This window comes from Dromaius novaehollandiae, chromosome 11, assembly GCF_036370855.1.
Source record: "Dromaius novaehollandiae isolate bDroNov1 chromosome 11, bDroNov1.hap1, whole genome shotgun sequence".
Lineage (NCBI taxonomy): Eukaryota > Metazoa > Chordata > Aves > Casuariiformes > Dromaiidae > Dromaius > Dromaius novaehollandiae.
Window position 1 is genome coordinate 3,063,591 of NC_088108.1, and position 14,293 is coordinate 3,077,883.

The following is a 14,293-nucleotide window of genomic DNA, read 5'->3' on the forward strand; positions in this document are numbered from 1 at the left end:
AGGAGGTCACATGTGTGTGTACTGTGACATACGGTGACACAGCTGGCCAGTAGGATGTGTCTGGAGGGGGCTGTTAAGGGCATGGCAGATAGAGAGGATGGCTTGGCTCTGTTCAGCTCCGGGAAGACCCTCCTGATAAACCCTCCAGATGCTTCATGGAGCTCCCAGGCTCTAAGGTGTGGGAAGTGTCTAAAGTTTTAATGGAGCTGAGTGACAATTAGGTAGACCAGGAAAAAATCATGGATGAGGTAAAAGGGCCAGATGTGTGGTGCTCAGAATGGATGACACAGGGAATTGCTCCTTTGTTTTGCTGTCAAGTAAAATGTATATACAGGGAAGGAAAGGATATGTCAAGGCATAAAGGGAACGCAACAAAGAAGAATAGGGCTTTTCATTTAAAATGAAATGCCTGGGGAAATGTCTTGACAGAGAGATGTGTCAGGCCACGGAACATTTCCCAAGGAAGTGCTGGAGATCCTGAGGAGGGGGAGTGTGCAAAAGTAGATTAGAGGAAATACTCTGGTCATAGCGAGCCATCCAGCACTGCTGGTGGAGCAGAGGTGAATTGAATGAGAGAGTCTGTTTGGCCCCTTCCAGTCTCAGTTCCTACTCATTGCCTCCAGCTGCAGATGTGATTTCTATTCTTGCAGTTTTATCACTCTTTTAGGTTGTAAAAGACCAGCCTCTTTCATCTTCAAATCGAGCTCAGAGATTCTCCACTACACATAGAAAACTCTTGAACTTAAGAACTGCCTGTCCCCAAGGAGGTGGTTTCTTGAACATGAAGGAGATAAAGTCCAGCCTGGTAGAGGATCCCCAGGGGAAGGGAGATGTCACTTCCCCAGGCCCCCAGGGAACGGATCCATCCAGATCCTGCCAATGCATGGACCTGAGCTGCGTTTAAGACCTGCATTTCTATGTGCCTCCTTTGATTCCACTAATTGGCCAGTGAGCTGCAGGGAGACCCAAGTGCCGTGTTAAAAGGATGAGATGAAATAAGAGTACAGAATAAATCATGAGCCAATTTCCAGCATTTTCTTGGCTGAAATGGAATGGCTAATCATTTTGATGGCAGAATTAACATAATTACTCTACCCACTGGCCCAGGCCAGGCTGAACAGTGAGAAAAACAGGCTGATGTTTCAAAGGGAGATGTTTATGAAAGTGATTGAGTGAGTCATGGGACTTAAATCTGGGAAGAGATTGGCTTGGTCATGTGGAGCCAAGATTGCTGTGTTGAACCTGAGCATCCCGTTTGCTCTGTGCAGCTGTTGCTTCTTAGACAAGCCTGATTTCCCATGCAATATTTCTGCTTTTCATACACAAGATTCAGTGAGTGATGGCTGAAACCGGAACGAATTTGAAATACTGTAATAGAAGAAAGTTGGCAGTGTTGTAATACATGGTTTACCGCAGCAGGACCTAATAAGCCCCAAATGCTTACACCCTGAATAGCCAGGGAAATTAATCTCAGAAAACTTTCTTAAGGGACCCCGTCCTACAGGATAATTTGCACCTACAGCTCCCATTTTCAGTAATGTTAACCTGATTTTATGGCAAGCAGGCACTGTCTCTGTTTTCCTCTCTCTTCTAGTATCAATGCTCCTGTTTTTCTGTACTTTTATACAAAATCATTGTAGGCTCCATACATACAATATTGTAATTATAATGACTTTTGGAAAAGGTGGTGCTTTTAGGACTTTGACTTCTCTGAACAGAGAAGGTTAATCTTGCATTAGACTTTTGTCTTTATCTAAGTTCCATCTTGAGACCAGTGGCTAAAAATTGGAAGCAATAAATCTCACACTCCTTCTCATCCAGATATTTTTTGTTGTATCCTTTACAGTGAAATCTTATTCCGGATCTTGTATATTCCCAAGTCCCCCATTTGTGCTTCTGCCTCCTGCTAATGGTCAAATTGGGTAAGAGGTTTGCAGAGCTGTACACCACTTTAGCTCAAAGAGTAGAGGACCTTGATGCAGAGACTCCTGCTTTCATCTTCCTTGCCAAGCAGAGGTGTCAGGACATTTTTCATGATGGTTTCAATCACTTTTGCTGCTTGTTTCCTTACTACACTAAGGCTATCTGAGGCAGTGAAGCTATAGGCAGCTTCGCCTCCTGAGTCTATAGCCCTGGTGTCATTATAGTGGTATGGCTGCAAATACTTCTGTCCCCTTACAAGTGCTTGGGGATTATATGACAGCTCCTGTGATGCCAGGAATAGGCCTGGTTAAGCCATGAGGTCCTGTGCAGTTCTGTGTTTCTCCAATCTTTTTGTAATGTTTGCAAGAAATTCTCATTCTGCTTAGGAAGAAAATCTGATTAACAAAGCAGAAACCTTTTAATGACAATCTGAGATAATGTAGTAACAGAGCCTCCAGCCACCCGAGTTTCCTATGAGGTTATTGATTGTAGAACAACATTTGTATATTGTGTTAACATCGTTCATAAGGAGGACAATCCTTGTTTACTTGTTTTGTTAACATTGGAAGACTCCAGGGCCTTCCCACACACATTCATTTGCATGTTTCTTCCAATGAAAAGTAATAAAATATTAATATCATTAAAGGAAGGGGGGAAAGGAAGAGGCCTTGGACTATTCCTCTGATTGAATGAGCCGTTGAGCTGACTGTTCTTCAGCAGAAGAGCAAGGGATAACAGAGGGTAGAGAGCACACACCTATTTTAACCTGATCACCTGGCCCTCCTAAGTGATTTCATTGAAGTCCTGCATAGCATCCCATCAGAGTCTCACCCAGTGAGCCGTGTAGCTGTGCTCCAGCAGGTCTGGTTACATTAGGATGACGTTTTGGAAGGTTTCACCTCCCCTGAGTCTCACGCCAAGACTGTGGCTGGCAGAGGTGTGTCTCCAAAGGAAGAAAACACCTGAAAGCTGACCTTTGGGCCTCTTTGTTCCCTGCTGGTTTCTCGTCCTTCTCTTTCATTCTGTTTCTTGCCCAGGTTGGCCCCATTTTGCACCCTGCAGCAAAGTGGCAGCTCGCATCTGCGCTCAGTGTGCTGTACTTGTCGCCAGGGATGTCAGGAGGGTTTCCACCGGCTCCTGCGCTCTCCGTGCCAATGCTCAGGGGCCTGGATGGCCACACTGGCTGCTGGGATAGACCGTCTGCTTGTATTTCCTTGGTGAAGGGCAGAAACACCCTGGACTACGGGAGCTGAAGTCATGGGCTAATCAGGATGTATAGCCAGCCACTGAGGCCATGTATATTTAATGAGCCCTGTTAAAGGATTTTTAGAAGTGTTCTCCCCATGGACAAGACGATGACTTCTTTGTTTATAATTTTTTTTCCCTTTCCTGTTGCCACTAATCACTAACTCTCTGCTCCTTAATGGCACCTTTGGGGAGCTCTGGGGATGACTTATTTATTTATTTATTTATTTGCTCCAGACTGGGGAAAAGCCCCCTCCCTCCCTGCCATCGGCATGGGCAGTCAGTCTCAGGGCCTGTCTATACTGCTGCCAGGGCTGAGCCGTTCTCAGGTGTGCAGTTCTGTGCAGACACAGCCCAGCTGCAGGAGCTGGCTGCAGGGGCTGAGCAGTGCAGGCCTGTACTTTGGATCTGGCTCTGAGTGGGTGAAGACCTGCACAGCCTAGCACCAGCATGACAGAGGTGATCCCCGCTCAGCTCCCTCTAGATGTGTTCCCCGTCTCAAGGCGTATGGCCAGCCCAGTGCTCACAGGTGATGGGCTGGGGCTGAGCCCTGGTGGTGGCAGGGCACTGACTCCAGGTTATGGTGGGCTAACAGGGGGACGACCTGGATCCAGTGCCTCCCTGGCTGACAGCTGAGGAGGTCTGAAGTGGTGAATGGGGATGAGGAAGAGGGGAGAGGCCACTTCACTGGGAGATGCCTGTGGGGAGGTGGACACCTTTCTCTTTGGCACCTGGGCTGGGGAGACGAGCACTATTAAAAGAGCTGCCTGGAAGCCCAGACAACGGTCCTGTAATCCAGGGTAGATGTCTGAGGTTTGTATATGGTGTCTGTAATGTAGCCCTGTAGATACTAAGCACTGCCTGTGCAGTACAGTTGGCCCATCAGCCTCCTCTCTTTGCCTGCATCCATCCCACCAGTCTGCAGCCGTCCGTCTGAGGCATGCATTGACTGCCTGTCCCAAGGGAGTGTGTCCCTGCCAGACCCCAATCACTTGGGTGTCAGGAACCCTCCTCTTCTCCCTCTTCCCTCCAGGACTCTGGGACCAGCTCCTTGCTCCTCATGTCTCCCAGCTGGGAAAGCTGAGGGCACCAGAGCCCCGTCTCCTCTCCTAGGCAGCTGGCTTCAACTCCAGGAAATCCCTGCTCTGTGCGTATCACAAGGGCCAGACTCTCTGCAGCTCTTCCCAAGGCCTTTTCTTCATCTTCTTCGTGGTTTTGCTTGTGAAAGGAAGGAGCAGCTAAGCCCACAGGGACTCCAGGGGGAGGAGCGAGCAACTCATAATGTTAATGTTAATGTAGCACATCAGAGCGTCCCATTTCACTCAGCCAGCCTCTTGTTGATGTGACCTACTTTACAGAGGATATACTCATGCACTTAATGTTGTGTGCATGTGAGTGTGTTAGATCATGTCCTGTTTGACCACATCCTTCTCTCTTACTAAGTTACCTTCGAGCCCAGGAAACTACACTCTCCCCATCACTTTGGTGCAGTCCTCCAGTAAGGATTTGGGTTACACAGTGATGTACTGTGCTGGAGTATAATTTAAAATTAAAGATATAAGTACATCATGGGGGCCCTCGGCCTCATGCCTCTCTGCTCATAGGAAGCTGCTGTCTGTATCCTAGCACTGAGATCACTCACTCTATCATCTCAGCTGGGAACTCCATTAGTGCCACTCCTGGATGGCTGAAAGACTCAACCACTGGATATCCTAAAGCTTCTCCTCTAATTTACATGTCCCAGAAAGAGTTTTCCTAAATCCTTGACCTGAAACTTTGGGAAAAGTTGAAATTCCAAGACTTCAGGTAAGGTTTTGCTTTAGCCCAGAACAGTCTTGGAAGGGGAAGCTGGGAACATTCAACATTGTGCAGCACTTGGGGAGTGCTGGTTATCTTGATAATATCTTGAATATATCTTAACTGATATAGGTGAGTACCTTGTGTTGTCTAAACTCATCTACAGGCAGCAGTGGGGAAAAGGGAGGCACTCTAGCTCCTGAGATTGATCAATTTTGAGCCAGCCCTGAATAATTCCCTTGCTCTGTGGCCTTGGGACTCACTTGGCTCCTATTTATTTGCTACAGTTACCAGGGCTAAAGACCAGGGGTCTAAGGACCAGATGCAGGGCCTGGATCCTACACAGGGTGGGCGAGACAGAGTGTAACTCAATTTTTGGTCCAAAGACCTAGCTGACAGCTGTGATGTCCTTGTGATCCTAAATGGATACCTGTTTTGGAGAATTTAGCTTCCTAACCTTGTTTTGAAGTCTCTGTAAGTATCTTCCATCTCACACAGCCTTGAACATTGCCAGTGGGTCTTGGAAATCGCTTCCAGGAGGAAAACGGCCATTTTTCCTTTTAGAATGATTTTTGGGGACTAGAAGACAGAGAGTGCCTAAAACCCTGCTGTGAGAGGCATCACGAGGCAACCAACTACCATTCCCAAAAATCCTACTCTTTCCTGGTATGCTGCACCTTGACAGGAAGCTGCGATCAACTCAATAGAAAATGGGACATAGTGGCTATGAAGTCCTGCCTTTCTCCACATGTCATTGTAACATGGTGACATGCTCCCCTTTCCAGCCTGGTTGCAGCTTCAGTGTAGCCCAGCAAGGACAGCAGCTAAAGAAGCCATCTCAGATCTAACATAGAAGCAATGTCATAAGGGGATGAGCTGTCTGGTAGTCTGAGCTCTGTTATCATTGGCTGAGCAAGTTCTTTTTAGTATTCCTGAAGTTATAGCAAACATTCATGTCTGCCTCCCCAAACTTTTGCCTGGTCAGGGAGAGCTGCCCACAGAAGCTGGGAGCTATTGGTGCATGGACCTGCCACACACCCAGCCCTCAAGGCCTACAGGGAGCCAGGGAGCTTACCCATGTCTGTGGATCCTTGGCTTAGGAGCTGCCCTTCTCCCCCAAAGACAAGATAGTTCCCCACCCATGCTCCGCTTGTTTAGGAGCTTGCCTGTGCCTTCTGTGCTCTCCCCCAGACCTTGCCTCAGCGAGTTCAGACGCTCCCGCTGTCAGGACGTGAAGTATATAAGAGATTCTTGGTGTACTAGGATCAAGAGCAAGCACATGGTGGTAAATGTCACAACATAGCTTGGGTCTAGTGCATTCAAATCCCACTCTGCCTCCAAGTAATGTTCTGCATGACCTCCATTGTCCAGCCTGATTTCTGTGCAGTTGGTGGCTGAGCCATATGTCAGACTGTCTCAGGGTGAGAAGCCATGTCTTGCTCCAGATGTGACCCTACTGGCACCAAAGCAGAGGATTTTGGATAACTCTGTCCTCTTTCTCTGCTCCCAAACTATTGTATCCTGCAGAGACTAAATACAGGAAGCATCCAAATGCTGGCCAACTTTTCTGTGTGTGTTTCACCCTGCAGACTGCATTCCCAATCCAAGGAGGCTGGAGAAATGACTGCACCTGAGCTCTGGCTCCCAAGGCCCTGTCTGCTGCTGAGTATGTTTGTGTGCGTGTGTCTGTGTGCACGCGCCATGCACGAAAGTTCTGCAGCGGTGCTAATGGCATGGAGAAAAGCCATTAAAGGAGGAAGAGTTGAGGTTACAATATTGTGCTGAAAAGTTTATTGCTGCCTGTAGAGACATCAGGTCTGTACTTCCAGGATTACTCAGTGCTTAATGCCGAGCGCCTGCACATTAGTTTTGCCGGGAAGCCCATTTGGGGTTCTTCCAAAACGGAAAAATTAAAGGGCTTCCCTAATAATTGTTCTCTCCAAAAGAAAAAAAAAAAAATCCAAACCCAACTTGAGAACCCAAATTGAAGCAGCCAGTGTGGGAGAAAGGCAGCACTCTGGAGCCTGTGAGGGGCAGTCCTGGTGTCTGAGCTGTGGATGGAACAGTGTTTGTGGCTGGCAGTTGTGGGAAGTGACATTCATATCTGTTCCCTTCCTCTCTTACGGTCTCCAGGGACTCATCTGCAGAAAGAAAAGATGGAAATTTACACAGTAATTTCAGTGCATTGCACGTAAACTTGCTTGGCAAATCCTTCTCCAAACTTTACCGACAGAAGGAAACTCGTCTCCGGAGAGGTTAGGTGACTTGCTCACACCCTTGTTTTCCATCTCTTCTTGGTACACAAGAAAGAAAATGAGAAGCCAGGTTTTTGAGCCCCAATATTACACCCAGACTGTTGGACAATTCTTTTCCCGGCATTGAGTTTACATCTGGGAACACAATTAGTGCCTAAAATAGATGGAGACTGGATGGTGGAGGAGCAATGATTTAGGGAAGCTGTAGTATTTCAGCCATTTCGACTCAGTTCTTGCTCCTGTTCTGGCACCTAGCTCCTATTTGAAATCAATGAGAGTAAGGTGCCAAGATGCAAGCTGGACTCTGTGTCTCTTTGCAGCTAGTAGATATTATAACTTCACATGGGCACTGCCTGGAAACTGAGTTGAGTGTGGACTGGCAGTTCTGTTCTCTTCTCGGTAGATCCTTAAACAGCCCATGTGAACAGAAAAGACTTGATTCTTCACCCTGCATAAGTCAGGGATAGTTTATCTGCTCTTGCCTTCCTCAAGAGTGATAGGAGTGCAGAGTGGTCTGGAGGGGGGGTCTTTTTTAGGCAGCGGGTTGGTTTGGTTGGCCTGGTCTGTGGGTGTTGCTGAATGGCACCATGGTTCAGCTTGTCTTGGGAGTCAGAGATGGGCTGCAACAAATCTTTGTTCCCAGGGAGTTTATTCAGCAGCGTCAAATCTTTCACTGAGAAATGTCTCCTTCACAAAGGAGTTTTCTTTTCATTGTGTCTTAAGAATAGTATTAACAGCTGTGCTCGCATGGCGATCCCCTGACTGGGGCACAGGGTGAATCATCTTGTGACTGAGACCTGACCTGACTGATCAGTAGGACCTGTTGGGTGCTGGTGTGTAGTGCCTTTAGCTGCAGGGCTGGGAAGCCCGCTGTACCCCAGCTAGGCACTGCATTGCAGCTGTTGTTGGCCCTGGTTACATAGCGCTTATGCTCAAACTTAAGAAAGAAGCTCAAGGCTGTTCTCGTTTTACAGACAGGTCATGAGATATCCAGAGAATTCTGTCACTTGATTTCCGTTCCATTTTAACATATTCTTTTCTCTTCCAAATAAACCCACTTGTCCTTGTTACCAGTTCAACCTCTCATTAGCAAGTCAATGCCAAGAACAGGATTTGCACATATGCCGTTGCCCACTGTTACCAACCTACCTTTTCAGTGCTCTAGAGAGCTATCAGAATATTGCTCGTGTCTCTATACTTGAGAAAAAGTGAGCACTGTGATGCAGACTTATTGCCTGAGAGTGCTTTGGCCACCCAAGCACAGCACAAGAGCCCATGGACTCAGTGAGATCCCTCAAATTTGTTATACTCATTGGGTTTCTCTGGAGGAAGGTGTGTATGGTGCTTTCATTTCACGTCTCCCTTCCAAACTCTACACTGAGAAGACAGTGTGGTGATTCATAGGGGATGGATTTTTGGCAGTGAACTCACTGTTTCACTAAAGAATTTGGCAATGTTTTGATGAGATCATGCTAAGTGGCCTGTCCTTCAACTAGGCCAAGATGATGAGGCCAAAAGCCCCAGTGCTGTCTCCCCTCCTTGCCCTCCTTTCTTATCAGACAGATGCTCTTAGTAGGGATGGTACATGAGGCTGAGATCAGGCAGGCATTACAGCCTGCTCATGGCGTTCAGCAAGACACTTGGGAAACGTATTGCCACTTTCTAGCCCTTCTAGAAGCTCTGTCTTCTCCCACTTCCTACCATCTCTCCTCCAAGGCTTACTGTTTTTCAGCCATTGCTCTTCCAAACAAAAGGCTTTTAGGGAGGCTGTAGACCTGCTTGGCAATCCCTTAAGGCTGCTTGTTCCAGACTTCTCCATTCATCTCCACTACTAGATGCAAGCAGAAATTGAGTTAGTGAACTGTAGAGGCTGAAAGCACCTTTAAACTGTCTGAGATCATGCACCCCCTAAGCTACATCCCTCAACTTGTTGTCCAGAGCACCTGGCAGCCTCACACATTTACTGGAGATTACATATACCCTGAAAGGTTTTGTGGTCTCCTAAGGGGACCAAGATCTCTGCCCTGCTTTCTCATAGACATCTGAGCATTCCTGAGGTGAGATCCTCATCTGATAGCTGGAGAGCCCCAGGTGTCTGTAGCAATTGGGGATTCAGGTTTGGGCATACCTACTGTGCCAGGGAAATTGCCTGCAGTAGAACTGAAAAGGTTATGTATGTAATAGATAGTCAAGTGTGAGGATATTTTAGTAAGAATACGGGAAAGCAAAGGTAGAAGAAAGAGAGGAGAACACAGAAGAAAGGTAACGACACAGAAAGTCCAACGTCCAGCACCAAGGCAGTCAGCGCTATCCATTGTTATAGTGCAGAGAGGTGGGAAGGCTGTTGTTGATTTGCATCACTGGGGTCTGCTCCACTTCTTGGGGATGACTTAGACTGCTGCTTGCAGTTTCATGCCTGAGACTGTGCAGAATGTCCCAGCCCCTCTCAGGAGGCCTGAGGGGAGTGCAGGCAGAGCCTCAGTGCTTCCAATTACCTGCACAGCAGCCCCTGAGTCTCCTGCTCCAGCTGCAGAGGGGTTCTCAGCTATCGGTCCTGTCCAGTTCTGCCTTTGAAAGACAAGGGTTCAAAACTTCTCCTGTCATCTGCTCCCTTGCCTTATCTCTCCTCCACCCTGTCTCAATAAACAAGGCACCTGTGAAGGGCTGACCTGAAGTAGCTCCAGAGATCTTCTGAAAGGACCCAGCCAAGTAAGCTGCATCCAGCTGAACCTCCTTCGGATTGGGAAAAGCTCAGATTCAAATCAAAGCCAGACTTGAAAGGGTGAATGCTCACCTGAAGCTGGGTCTAAACTGTCTCCTGAGTTGTATCCAGCATTGTTGTGGGCATTCATGTGAGAGAAACCTTTGGGTCCCAAAGCTGATAGGAAAAAGGTAAAGGTGGAAGATGGGTGGGTAGCACTGCAGGCTTTGGGGAAATGATGGAGCTTGGGGATGGGAGAGTAGAGTGTTTTAACCCCAGAGTGCTGTAAGTTTCCCTGTAAAGACAGAGCATTTTGGAAAGGCAGTATGTCCAAGTTTCACTCTTCCAGTATCTGGGTGCTCTGCATGCTGAGGGATCTCAAAGCCCATCTACCCCTCCCTCTTTATTGCCTAAAGTTGTGTTATTCTCCATTTACAAATCCTGCTTGGGAGAGCTGGAAGAACAGACACTACGGACTCCACCAGGTGGAAGCTTGGCACACAAATTCCTTTGCATAAAGGGAATGCCAACATTTCTCCTCGCCACAAATCCTGCTTCTGCTTTCCCAGGAGATCAGCTCAGTTCACTCTCTGAGCCACTTGGGCAGTAGGTTCATTAGTGTACGTTAGACAGGCCTGGTCCAATGCTCACAGAGTGAGACAAGGAGTTGTGAACTCCAGGGAACATGCCTTAGTTTCTCCACCCTCTCTTTCTCTACAGTTCCTTCCCCAGGCCTCAGTTTCCCCATTTGTGCAAAAAGGAAACTGCTCAGAGTTGGCAGTTGTCCCTGCAGAGCCTTGTAAAGTGGGAAGGGGCGTTGCCTTCCGAGAGGAGCCAGGGACTAAGCGATAGAGAATCATGGCCTGAAGGATCCCAGCTAGACATTCAACCCAGCCGCCTAAGGCAAGACCACTAAACCACTGCAGGTGGATGTGTGCACAACCTGTTCTTCCAAACATGGTGATGCCACCTCTACCCAGAAATCTGTCCCGGTGTTCCATACCTCACTGTCAGCCAAGATTTTCATACTGTCTAACCTCATGCTCCCGGCTGCTGTTTAAATCCATGACTTCTTGTCCAATCCACCAAGGACTGTTGCCTCTTTGCTTGCAAGAACACCTTGCATATTTAAGCATATTAATGCGCCTCCTCTCCAGTATTTTCTTTCTGGCCTTTGCCATTTTTTCTAGACATCTTATCATTGACTCTAGATTTTTTCCAGTTGATCTCTCTTGCTAGAGACAATCCTTTTTCTACATCCTGGTGTGGTGGTTGGTCAAGCCCGATTACAGCTAAATGATGGTTGTAGATAAAGATAGACAGCAAGAAGGGATGAAAGATCATTATCCTAGTTTATTAGGCTGTCTAGTGCCTAGGGAGGGTTATCATGGTGGATATCGCTGTGACTGGTATGAGGAGTTATTGTAGTCAAACTTATGGGTCAGGAGATGGAGCTAAATTTAACCACGAGAAATGGGAAAGAGAATAGGGACCTGAAAGAGAAGCTCTGGAAGAGGTTACAGTACCAGTCAGTCTTGAGTGTGAAGACAGACAGTGAATTTAAGGTGTGGGACATGTACCCCATCTCCTCCTTACCATCCGGGGAAACCTTTTGAGAATTAGTGCTGAGTGAAATTGCTGAACTGATACCACCAACCTCGAATTTTTCCTGTACTAGCTGAAGGGCAAGCTATGACTTCACATTCCTGGTGGAGCCAAGGAGCACTAAAACATATTGTGGATCTGGATCCACTCCAGTTCCCAGTGAATGTGTGTGGCTCTGCCAGATTTACCGAGATGCAGATCTGACTGGTGACCAAGGCACATGATCTTTACAAGGCAGAGAAATACTCTGGACAGGTAACAGCCAGTTCACTCAAGAACATAAAGGACTTTATGGGACAACTCCCACCTATTGCAATAACCCAAATAAACTTCTAGCATCTTTCTTCAATTTATGAAGTCAGGCAGGCACCTCCTGATGGACTGCTGAAGTACATTACCTGAGGATTTGAAAGGAGGTGGAGATGTATCAGGGGTGTGGAGTTTTATGTACTTACCATGCTTGGCTCAGGTGGGTCAAGACAACACCTGTGTGTGGAGGCAGCCCTGAATTTTTCTTTCCTGTCTTATGTTCCCTGTGCTGCTCCAGACAGGTCTGTAGTGCAACCAGAGGCATGAATGTAACTCGCATAGGTTTGTTGGCTGTAGCTCTGAGCTCCAAGAACTGTGACTGTGACAGTGCCCAAGTATCTGAACACTTTTTCCACTTCTTGGGCAGGCGTTATGGCCTGTTAGTACCTGAGGAGGCTAGTCAGAGCTAGTTCAGATACAACAACCTGTCTCAGCTGAAGAGGTGCTCTGCATCATTTTCCACTGTGCTCCGCTCCCCATCCTGCTTTCTGGATTAGCTTTCCCTGCTCCTTCCGCAACCAAATCCTCCACAGGGAAAGCAGCAAGGTTCAACTTCCAGGTGAGCTCAAGCACAGAGCAGGTGGGTGAAGCAGAAGAATTCCTTTCTGTTCGAAGTGTCAACTCCATCCTTGTTCACTCCTGCTTCTTAGCTGGTGACCCTGGAATAGAGTTGTTTGCAGCTCACAGCCCTCAGGAACTCTTATGTTGTGTGTTATAAAATCCACAGGGGAAGACAATGTTGTCTTTCACAACTTATGCTTCAGCTTTGCCTTTTTCATAAGAGCTTTTAGTGTTGTTAACACAGTGCTTTTGAGCTGTACCACTTACTGGCCCAATGATAGCTAAAATACTGCCCTGGGAAAATAAAGCAGGGCTCGGTCCTTGCCTCTGCTAGTGTTTCTCCACCATTTTTGCTCAGAGGACTCTCTTATCTCTGGGGAAAAAAATCCATTGCTCCTCTATTGCCTTCCAGAGATCTTTTCTGTGTCCCATCCTGCAACCTGGGTCCTGCTCTGCTGATCACTGCAGAGGGTCTGCAGGCTGCCAAGGCTGAATAACACTGACCTATTCACACACAGCTGTTTCCAGTATTTTTTATTTGGGGCTGCTGTGAGGCAAGTTCCTGGTTCATTCACAGAGGCAGGCTTCTCGAAAACTGCCCTTTTCATCTCTAAAGCAAGGGCCCTGTGATACAGAAGTCATCTGCAATGGGGAAAAATATGAGGAGCATCCATTCTTTTACCATTGCTTTCCTAACCAGAACTGCACTTTAAAACCAGGCATTTCCTTTCTTGAGTCAAACACCTGTTTCTGTTAAAAAGCCACCCACCACTGGTCAAAGGAAGATGCTCTTACTTGAGAGGCTAGTATTTTATTTAGGACTGATCCATTTTTCTTTTAATTCAGATCAATGCAGGTTAATTGAGAGCAGCTTATTTTTACTTCTGCTGGTATCTGGCTGCCAAGATCAATACCAGTCATTTCCACTTAAACCATTGTACCTTTACTGGAACTACCAGAGCACCCAGCTGTCCACGCAGCGTATTACAGACCAGCCTCATGCATGTGGTTCCTCATGTTATAATTGAAACCAGTCTATCGTCAGTCTGGCTGCAGTGGCATCTTCGTAATGTTGGAAGGAAATGGAGACATGCTCAGCCTCAACCGGGGAATATATATTACAGTATGAAACATTTGCACACTAAAAATACTCAGCGAGGGGCAACCATTCATTGATTTCTTCTGCATTAATGGGGCCGCAGAGATCCCTCTAGCCACCCTTTGCCACTAGATGGGGCGATGCAGCAGCAGCTGCAACCCCAGAGCCGAGGCCTGAGAGGTGGCTTCCCTTTCCCTGTCCCAAAGACACCAAAGTGATGGCTTTGCTCAGCTGAGGAGAATAAGGAGCTCTGTGTTCTTAGACCCATGTCCTCTACATGCAGGGCTCATCAGGGCTGTCTGGCAAAGTGCAAAAGTCCCTGCAGAGTACCTGGAGAGTGTTAGTGTGTAGGAGTGAGCAGATAGCTAGCTGCTGCTTGCTGCTGGGGCTGGAGATAACTTCTTTTCTCCCCCAGGGCACAGGTGCTCTGTTGCTGCTCATGTTTCTGTATCTCTGGCCCCATGTCAGTGTTTCTATAGGAGGAAAAAACTTCTCAGAGGGGCTGATGGGCTGTGGGTTCAGGAGTGCTCCGTTGCATCCTAGATGTGCTTGGCTGAAGAAGTCAGACATCACTGGGGAAGGCACAGCTTTCTTGGAAAAGCGAAGGGCTGTGGCCAGGATGGTAAATGCTGAGTTGTGCAATAGGGGAGTGACAATCCTGTCCCCCCAGGCTCCTCTTCCCACCTGTGCAGCTGTGTCCAGCCATGAGGTGGAGGTTGTTTTCTGATCCAGAGTAGCACAGAGCAATGTGGACCAGACAGGCAAGCCTGTCATTCCGAGCTTGGAAGCCCATTGCAG